The sequence below is a fragment of the Pseudophryne corroboree genome, chromosome 8 (assembly GCF_028390025.1).
Source record: "Pseudophryne corroboree isolate aPseCor3 chromosome 8, aPseCor3.hap2, whole genome shotgun sequence".
NCBI lineage: Eukaryota > Metazoa > Chordata > Amphibia > Anura > Myobatrachidae > Pseudophryne > Pseudophryne corroboree.
In genome coordinates this window covers 300,362,941-300,372,796 of record NC_086451.1, presented here as the reverse complement: position 1 = coordinate 300,372,796, position 9,856 = coordinate 300,362,941, and the positions used below count along the sequence as shown (strand labels likewise).

Sequence of the window (9,856 nt, the reverse complement as noted above, 5' to 3'; positions counted from 1 at the left end):
TCGTGTGGCAGACCCTGTCACTGAAATGATGGGTTGGTTAAAGTGTGCATGTCCTGTTTTGTTTATACAACATAAGGGTGGGTGGGAGGGCCCAAGGACAATTCCATCTTGCACCTCTTTTTTCTTTTCTTTTTCTTTGCATCATGTGCTGATTGGGGAGGGTTTTTTGGAAGGGACATCCTGCGTGACACTGCAGTGCCACTCCTAGATGGGCCCGGTGTTTGTGTCGGCCACTAGGGTCGCTAATCTTACTCACACAGTCAGCTACCTCATTGCGCCTCTTTTTTTCTTTGCGTCATGTGCTGTTTGGGGAGGGTTTTTTGGAAGGGACATCCTGCGTGACACTGCAGTGCCACTCCTAGATGGGCCCGGTGTTTGTGTCGGCCACTAGGGTCGCTAATCTTACTCACACAGTCAGCTACCTCATTGCGCCTCTTTTTTTCTTTGCGTCATGTGCTGTTTGGGGAGGGTTTTTTGGAAGGGACATCCTGCGTGACACTGCAGTGCCACTCCTAGATGGGCCCGGTGTTTGTGTCGGCCACTAGGGTCGCTAATCTTACTCACACAGCTACCTCATTGCGCCTCTTTTTTTCTTTGCGTCATGTGCTGTTTGGGGAGGGTTTTTTGGAAGGGACATCCTGCGTGACACTGCAGTGCCACTCCTAGATGGGCCCGGTGTTTGTGTCGGCCACTAGGGTCGCTAATCTTACTCACACAGTCAGCTACCTCATTGCGCCTCTTTTTTTCTTTGCGTCATGTGCTGTTTGGGGAGGGTTTTTTGGAAGGGCCATCCTGCGTGACACTGCAGTGCCACTCCTAGATGGGCCCGGTGTTTGTGTCGGCCACTAGGGTCGCTAATCTTACTCACACAGCTACCTCATTGCGCCTCTTTTTTTCTTTGCGTCATGTGCTGTTTGGGGAGGGTTTTTTGGAAGGGCCATCCTGCGTGACACTGCAGTGCCACTCCTAGATGGGCCCGGTGTTTGTGTCGGCCACTAGGGTCGCTAATCTTACTCACACAGCTACCTCATTGCGCCTCTTTTTTTCTTTGCGTCATGTGCTGTTTGGGGAGGGTTTTTTGGAAGGGACATCCTGCGTGACACTGCAGTGCCACTCCTAGATGGGCCCGGTGTTTGTGTCGGCCACTAGGGTCGCTTATCTTACTCACACAGCGACCTCGGTGCAAATTTTAGGACTAAAAATAATATTGTGAGGTGTGAGGTATTCAGAATAGACTGAAAATGAGTGTAAATTATGGTTTTTGAGGTTAATAATACTTTGGGATCAAAATGACCCCCAAATTCTATGATTTAAGCTGTTTTTTAGTGTTTTTGGAAAAAAACACCCGAATCCAAAACACACCCGAATCCGACAAAAAAAATTCGGTGAGGTTTTGCCAAAACGCGTTCGAACCCAAAACACGGCCGCGGAACCGAACCCAAAACCAAAACACAAAACCCGAAAAATTTCAGGCGCTCATCTCTAGTAAGTACACCACGGAAGTAACGTGTGTATAAACTTGCATTTACCGTGCATGTGGTTACCAGCAATAGTGAATCTTCCTGTAGAGTCATGCTGTACAAAAACAAATAATAAATTAAATTCCTAACAACACCCCGCTCCTCCAGAGGCTGAGTGTTGTAGGGCAGCAACCTCCGGGAAAGAACCAGGAAGTAACGTTAAAAATGGTGTCCTACCATGTTTTTTTTTCATTTATTTTTTTGTTTTTTTTAAACACCTGTTAAACCAGGATCTGAACCAGTGTCCATGCAATCACAATGTTCACTGTGGGGGCGGGAAGCCTAACCACTTGGCTACAGAGCCACCTGCTTGCATATTGCAAAATAGACTTTTAATGTCAGCATATTATATATATATATATATATATATATATAGCGATCACAAATGAGGCGGCACTCAGAGGCTGTCACAAAATTCTTGTAATAGTGCAAAAGAGAAATCAACGTTTCGGGGACCAGTTCCCCTTCTTCAGGATATGTGTAAACACTGCACAACAAACATATAAATACTTAAACGAAATACTTACCCCCCACCTCACACCCAATCACCTGGCGTCTCCCCTGGTCTCGCCGCCGTTCTCACCGCCCGGCGCTGCCGGCTGCGTCCACTTCCGCCGGAAGTGACGTCGCGGGAGTGTGCCGCGTTACCATGGAGACGCTGGCTATACTCAATAACAATAACAACACATCCGTGAACCTTATTTTACAAAAGTATGCAGTGCAAATCAGAAACTGGTTTCATCCTAGTGCGTGTCACTATAAAGTGCTAGTATCAGCTAAAAACATTAAGAAAAAACACACATTTAAAAAAACAGTGTTAATGCCTTTTGAAATCCCCCATTAAAAGTGTCAATACCACGTAAAAATATTGGGGGTAATTCCAAGTTGATCGCAGCAGGAAATTTTTTAGCAGTTGGGCAAAACCATGTGCACTGCAGGGGAGGCAGATATAACATGTGCAGAGAGAGTTAGATTTGGGTGGGGTGTGTGTTCAATCTGCAATCTAATTTGCAGTGTAAAATAAAGCAGCCAGTATTTACCCTGCACAGAAACAATATAACTCACCCAAATCTAACTCTCTCTGCACATGTTATATCTGCCTCCCCTGCAGTGCACATGGTTTTGCCCAACTGCTAAAAAATTTCCTGCTGCGATCAACTTGGAATTACCCCCATTATCTCATAATCATAATAACGCAAGCCGCTCCTGTCCTTCCTTATCATAAACCATCTCGATAGCAAATGTCTACATACTCTAACATTGCGACATTTAAGGGAATTTTTATTATGGTTAGGCTTAACTCCCTCACTGTGCATTCACCAGATCATCTGCTGGTTTCACGGGTACAGGAGCTTTATTAACCGCTAATACACTGAACAGCTACGGCCATCCTTCCCACTAAGTATTTCATCTCCCCTATCCAATTTAATGAACCCGATGGGGTAAAAAATGTCTTAAAAATACTGCTACCCACCCCCCTGGCGACTAAAACCTACACCCCTAGGGGGAACTACAGAAAATTAATGAGGCCCAGATTTTCATTCAGGCCTCCAGGTTTCAGGGTTTGTAGTCTGTGGATCCACATGGACTCTAACTGTAAAAGCTTTTTGCCTCTGTTTCCCCCACGGGGGGATTCTGGCACATGGTCAATAATCCGGTGCTTAAATGTGGCCATGCTGTGTCTGAACTCGACAAAGTGTTTGGCGACTGGCTGTTCACCACTGCCCGTCGCCAAAGCGTTCCTGATGGCTTGTCTGTGCTGAGCCATGCGCACTTTGAACTGGCACTCGGTCTTCCCTATGTAGTACCGGCCGCACGGGCACATAATGGCATATATGACAAACTTGGTGCTGCACGTTAAGGGCCACCTGATCTTAAAACTTTTCCCGGAAAGCAGTATTTTTAAGACATTTTTTACCCCATCGGGTTCATTAAATTGGATAGGGGAGATGAAATACTTAGTGGGAAGGATGGCCGTAGCTGTTCAGTGTATTAGCGGTTAATAAAGCTCCTGTACCCGTGAAACCAGCAGATGATCTGGTGAATGCACAGTGAGGGAGTTAAGCCTAACCATAATAAAAATTCCCTTAAATGTCGCAATGTTAGAGTATGTAGACATTTGCTATCGAGATGGTTTATGATAAGGAAGGACAGGAGCGGCTTGCGTTATTATGATTATGAGATAATATTTTTACGTGGTATTGACACTTTTAATGGGGGATTTCAAAAGGCATTAACACTGTTTTTTTAAATGTGTGTTTTTTCTTAATGTTTTTAGCTGATACTAGCACTTTATAGTGACACGCACTAGGATGAAACCAGTTTCTGATTTGCACTGCATACTTTTGTAAAATAAGGTTCACGGATGTGTTGTTATTGTTATTGAGTATAGCCAGCGTCTCCATGGTAACGCGGCACACTCCCGCGACGTCACTTCCGGCGGAAGTGGACGCAGCCGGCAGCGCCGGGCGGTGAGAACGGCGGCGAGACCAGGGGAGACGCCAGGTGATTGGGTGTGAGGTGGGGGGTAAGTATTTCGTTTAAGTATTTATATGTTTGTTGTGCAGTGTTTACACATATCCTGAAGAAGGGGAACTGGTCCCCGAAACGTTGATTTCTCTTTTGCACTATTACAAGAATTTTGTGACAGCCTCTGAGTGCCGCCTCATTTGTGATCGCTATACCCTGGGGGGCCTCACCAAAGCTCTCCACGGAGGAAGGCACCGGAGCGAGACATATCCCCTAGTGGATATTTGGAGTGCCGGGGCAACAGGGTACTATATATATATATATATATATATACACAAAAATGTATATTCACACATACTCAGACCTTTATAAATATATATATATTTCATATATATACATACACACACATATATATATATATATATATATATATACACACATTTACATATTATATACCCATATACATATTTCCAGATATATCCTGATTCAGAGGTATAATAATTCTTAGAAGTCTGAAAATAAATGTGACCTCTCACAGGCTTAAAAACCTGAGATGTCTGCTGCTTAACCGCAGCTTAGTTAATGGGCCCTATCTAGTGGCCGGCGCCGGGAGCGGGCTCTAGGGAGCGGGTTCTGGGGAGCTATCATGACTGTAAAACCTATGGTAGGTTTATATTGATAGTGTAAGCCCAACCTGTACCTACTGAGCTAACCAGAATGTATCTTTTTAACAGTTAAACTAGCATGCATTAGTATGCAATCTAGTTGGATCACCAGTTTCCTCCCAGATGGCAGAACAATATGCAACACTGCTTAGCTTCCAAGATCAGATGAGATTGGGCGTATCCAGTGTGGTGTGTCTGTTGATTAAAAATACCTACAGCACCTTGTATTCCCAGGTGGTCTTCTATCAAGCACTAACCAGGCCCAACACTGCTTAGCTTCCAAGATCAGATGAGATTGGGCGTATCCAGTGTGGTGTGGCTAAGTGAATTAAGCAAAGCTGCTGCAGGTGAGACCTGAACTCACAATGCTTGCAGTGCTCCACAGATACTGTTTTATAAGCACCATGTGCTGACCAGTTGTATAACACATCTTACTTTACAACAGTGAACAAAGCCAGTAATTGGCTGACCACAGCCATGATTCAGATTTGCAGTCTTTAGGATAATATCATTATAAACAGTTATGATATAAATAATAGTAAGAGAAGTGAGTGAGTGAGTGAGCGGCGGCAGTGAGAGCTGCCTAACCGCTCAGTACCTGCACCACCCGTGGAGGCCATGGCGGGGCTTCTCTGCTAAGCGTCGTCCTGCTTCCATGTGCAGACGGAGGCTGCAGTCCAAAATAAAAATAAAAATATATTCTGCAGGTAGTGGCTGAGAGGGTGCTCTTTTTAGAGAAGACCGACACGCCAGTAGCTGCGTGTAGCAGCTTCCACTATCCCGGACCCACGCCTTTTTGGAAGGGGGAAGGGATGTGGATAAGTATAAAAAATAAAAATAAAAAAATAAAAACCCTGAAGTTTTTCTGTGGAACTGACATCCACTAGCACCTTCCCGACTGTGGCACAGAAAAATACTGAAGTCTCTATGGGTGTATGGTGGGGGTAACCAGTTACTAATTTAAATATTTAAATGGCCATTCCCGGCTACGCCCGGACCATATCCCAAGAGTACTCCAGTGACCCCTAGTGGATGAAAAAGAAAAGGCATTGTATGGGAGCAGCATTTGTAAGGCATGCTGGTCCTTATGGTGCTAATCAGGGATCTCAGAGGTGGCTCTCAGGTAAGCTAGGCATCAGTCTGGATGCATTTTTATATGGGCCTTGATCATAAGGCCTTACTATAGACAAATCACATGGCCGTATGTGGGCACTGCTATCATGTAGTATAGGGCTGACAATAATCAGAGAAGCCGTGGAAAGGCTTGGCACCTTATCATGTATTTGCAAATATATGTAGTAAGTATCAGGTATCAGTCAGTGTGCTGGTGGGATACCAGGGGGGGAAAGTGCCTCCCTTTCTGTTTGCTGTGACCCCTCCCTTTTCAAGCACCAGATTAAGCAATTACCACTGTGTTCAGAGCCGGCCCTAGCTATAGGCAGACTAGGCAATTTTCTAGGGCATCTGCCTTCACCTAGTGGCCGGCTCAGTAACCATTGGTGGTAGTGGGGCACCCGATGTTGATGCCCGCCAGTGGCTCTGCTCTTATCTGAGCAGACCCACCAGTGGTAGCGCCGGAGAGTGTACCTGCGGATAAGGAGCTGCTGAGGGGCAGTCTGGGCATTCCAGCGTCCGATGCCCCTAACAAAGATGACCGCCGCACCGGGAGGAGGGCAGCTAAGCATGCCTGGCCGCAGCATCTCCTCCTCACATGGTCCTTTGCAGAGTCAGGCTGACTCCGGGCGCTGCTGCGCCGCCGTCACCGCTGTGACTGAGCTCCCGCTCTTCTACACCTTTACTGCAAAGCAGAGCAGCAGCTTTAAAAGTGAAGGGGCGGCCAGGCCAGTACTAAATTTATTTGAAACAGTAAGGCAGTTTAATTAATTAAAAACTGTCAGTGTCCACTCTGTAGTTTTAGTAGGCTGCATATGTGTGTGTGTATATATATATATATATATATATATATATAATGCACTGTAGCTTGGCACTCGGGATAAAAGCTGTATATTAATGGGGTGCCTTCCCAAATATTAATAGTTACCAATGTCTTTACCAGAAAGAACCAGGCGTCACTCCCAAATTCCAAATCAAGCAGGTGTATTAGAAATTCATGGTGTCATAAACAAGCGTCAACGTTTCAAGGCTCGCAGGCCTTTTCGTCAGGACGTATATACTAGTGAAAAGAACTAGAAACATAGCTAACCAATGTGTCAATCTTACCTTTATACATACGAGTGCAGTTCAGCACGAGGACGCCCACTGCTCCCGCCCGGCCGGTAGTAGGAGGGACTTGAAATCATATACTGACATTGTCATACGGCCCGCAGATAAGGGCGGAGCCATAGTAATTATAGACAACAGTAAATATATGAAGGATATTGATTTACAATTAGCTGATGCTAACACTTATTTAAAATTGATGCAGAAACCGGGTGATCAATATAAGTGTGAATTAGATCAGATATTAACGGCTGCGGTGAAAAATGGGGTTATAAATAAAAAATTGTTTGATGCATTAATGCAGTCTCACCCTGTTACTCCAATTTTGTATACCATTCCCAAGGTACACAAGAATGCCCGAGAGCCTCCTGGTAGGCCGATCATATCGGCTAGGGGGTCTCTCTTACAACCTATCTCTCAATTTCTTGATTATTTGTTGCAACCCTTAGTGGCCAAACAAAGAACGTTCTTGAAAGATACTACACAATTTTTGTTAAAGTTGAGAGAATTAAAAAATATTCCTACTGGGGCTTTCTTGTGTACCTTGGATGTGAAGAATTTATATACGATCATACCACACAGCATGGGGTTAGACTGCATGAGATTATTTCTACAAGCTAACCAATTTGTGGATTTTGATATCCCGTTGTTTTTGGAATTACTTAGATTGATCCTTACAAAAAATTTCTTCCTACATAACGGTAGATATTATCTGCAGCGCATTGGCTGTGCGATGGGGACGAACGTAGCCCCATCGTACGCCAATGTGTTCATGTTTGAGCAGGAGCGTAATTTTTTCTTCACAGATCTACGTGTGTCTAAAAAAATCTTGATGTATACAAGATACATAGATGATCTTTTTCTAATCTGGACAGGCTCTGAATGTGAGCTATTAGAGTTAGTTACACATATTAACTCTTTAGAACATCCAGTGAAGTTCACGTTCCAGTATAGCCAGACTGAAATTAATTACTTAGATGTGGTAGTTAAAATTAAGGATAATACTATATCAACTGAGGTGTTCCATAAGCATACAGATCGTAATACCCTGCTACATCATAGCAGTTGCCATCCACCCCCATTAAAGAAAGCTCTTCCAAAATCCCAGATGTTAAGAGTAGCGAGAATCACTAGCGATCCTAACCAGCTTGAACCTGCATTAGATTTGGTTTCGGATAAATTTGCTAGGCGGGGATATCCTTTATCCTCACTTAAGGAAACCAAACAACAAGTATTAGCAATTCCAAGACAAAATTTGTTAGAACCAGAAGTGAAGGATAATATACAAGACAGGATTCCGTTAATTTCTGAATACACATTGGTCAGCCCTGTTCTACCCCGTGCCACCAAAGCACTGTGGCCAATTGTATCAGGTGATAGCGAATTACCGGCTTTTAAGAATAAAAGTATAATGCCCTGCTATAAAAGGGGTAGAAACCTACGTGATTTGTTGGTTAAAACCAACATCATGTATGTACCAGATAGCTCTAACAGTTCTTCTTTTTTGACACAAAAAAAGAAACTGGGTTGTTACAAATGTGTATCATGCACGACATGTAGCTTTATGGAACCTGGACCTTACTTTAAACATCCTCACACAGGACGGAAGTTTAAAATTAATCATGTTTTAAGTTGCACATCGCAATTTGTTGTCTACATCATAATGTGCCCATGTGGGCTATATTATGTAGGCCAAACTATTCGCACGTTTAGAGAGCGTATGGCTTTACACCGCTCTGCTATAAAAGCTGCATTAGAAAATAAAGATTGAGATCAGCCGGTGGCACGCCATTTTAAGGAGGCCCATCATACATTATCCTCCGTAAGATATAAGATAGTAGATCATATCCCCAATGATATTCGTGGGGGGGATCGTAAAAGGCGTCTTAGCCAATGTGAGTCAAAATGGATACACATTTTAGATACCATTTCGCCCCGAGGACTTAATGAAAAAATCTCTTGGAACATATTCCTTTAGTTCTGTGGTTCTTATATTGATGTAATTCTTATATTGATGAAATACTGAAATATGCACATTATGAGAAGGTAAAGGTATTGCTCTGGCTAGGTTTTGAAATAATTGTGTTATGTATAGTATTTATGGTTCTGATGATGAATTATTCTGATATTCCGGTTTTTAATATTTTTTAATTCACTTATATTTGTTGTATGTCCCACACTATTTTGCATAATTTGCACATTCAGTATATCTATATTATTGGTTTATGGGTATATTTTTTAGAGCAATATTATCAAGGCCTGCAGTCAGGACTTGGCCTGCTTGCAATTGTGAAGAATGCAATTGTTAAGAATATGATTTAAGAATGGAGTTAGAACCGGAACTGAAAACCATTTCTCCTCTCTTCACAGGTAAAAACACCATCTTCATGCTTGTATATCTGAGTCTCTCATCTCTCTCTGGCTACACTTTTCACACCCCAAGGAAGTTTGTCTGCAAATGTCTGTGATCCTTCTTCAATGCAAAATAACCTCTGTTAATTAGCTGAACTTCTGATTGCATACCTCCCCCTTTGCCAGCTGATGTAGTTGAAGCATTTAAGAGCAATATTATCAAGGCCTGCAGTCAGGACTTGGCCTGCTTGCAATTGTGAAGAATGCAATTGTTAAGAATATGATTTAAGAATGGATTTAGAACCGGAGTTTGAACTGGATTTGGACTACGCTAAAATCTCGAATAATACAATTTCCCCAAACACTGCAACTCGGGACCATCATGTGGCCTCTCCTCACCTCTGCCTTGAGAACACCAGGACCAATGCCTACTACTTCTCTGTCCAAGAACATCATGACTGCCCCCAAGACTACCCCTCAAGCTGAGCAGGGAACTGAGGGGCGTGCGCATCAAGACCAGATTTTGCTGGGTCAGTTCCATTGGACATTAGTGTGCACTCCACATTCTTACACCCACCCGTACTGCTCCCCACACTCTCACACACACCCGCACTGCTCTCATGAGACCAG

At 43.6% G+C, this 9,856-nt stretch overlaps 1 pseudogene; it reads right to left on the bottom strand.

Annotated features, from left to right (window-relative positions):
* Positions 1 to 4,863: 4,863 nt before the first annotated feature.
* LOC134950081 (5S ribosomal RNA) lies at positions 4,864 to 4,981 on the bottom strand (annotated as a pseudogene).
* Between the last annotated feature and the right edge of the window lie 4,875 nt (positions 4,982 to 9,856).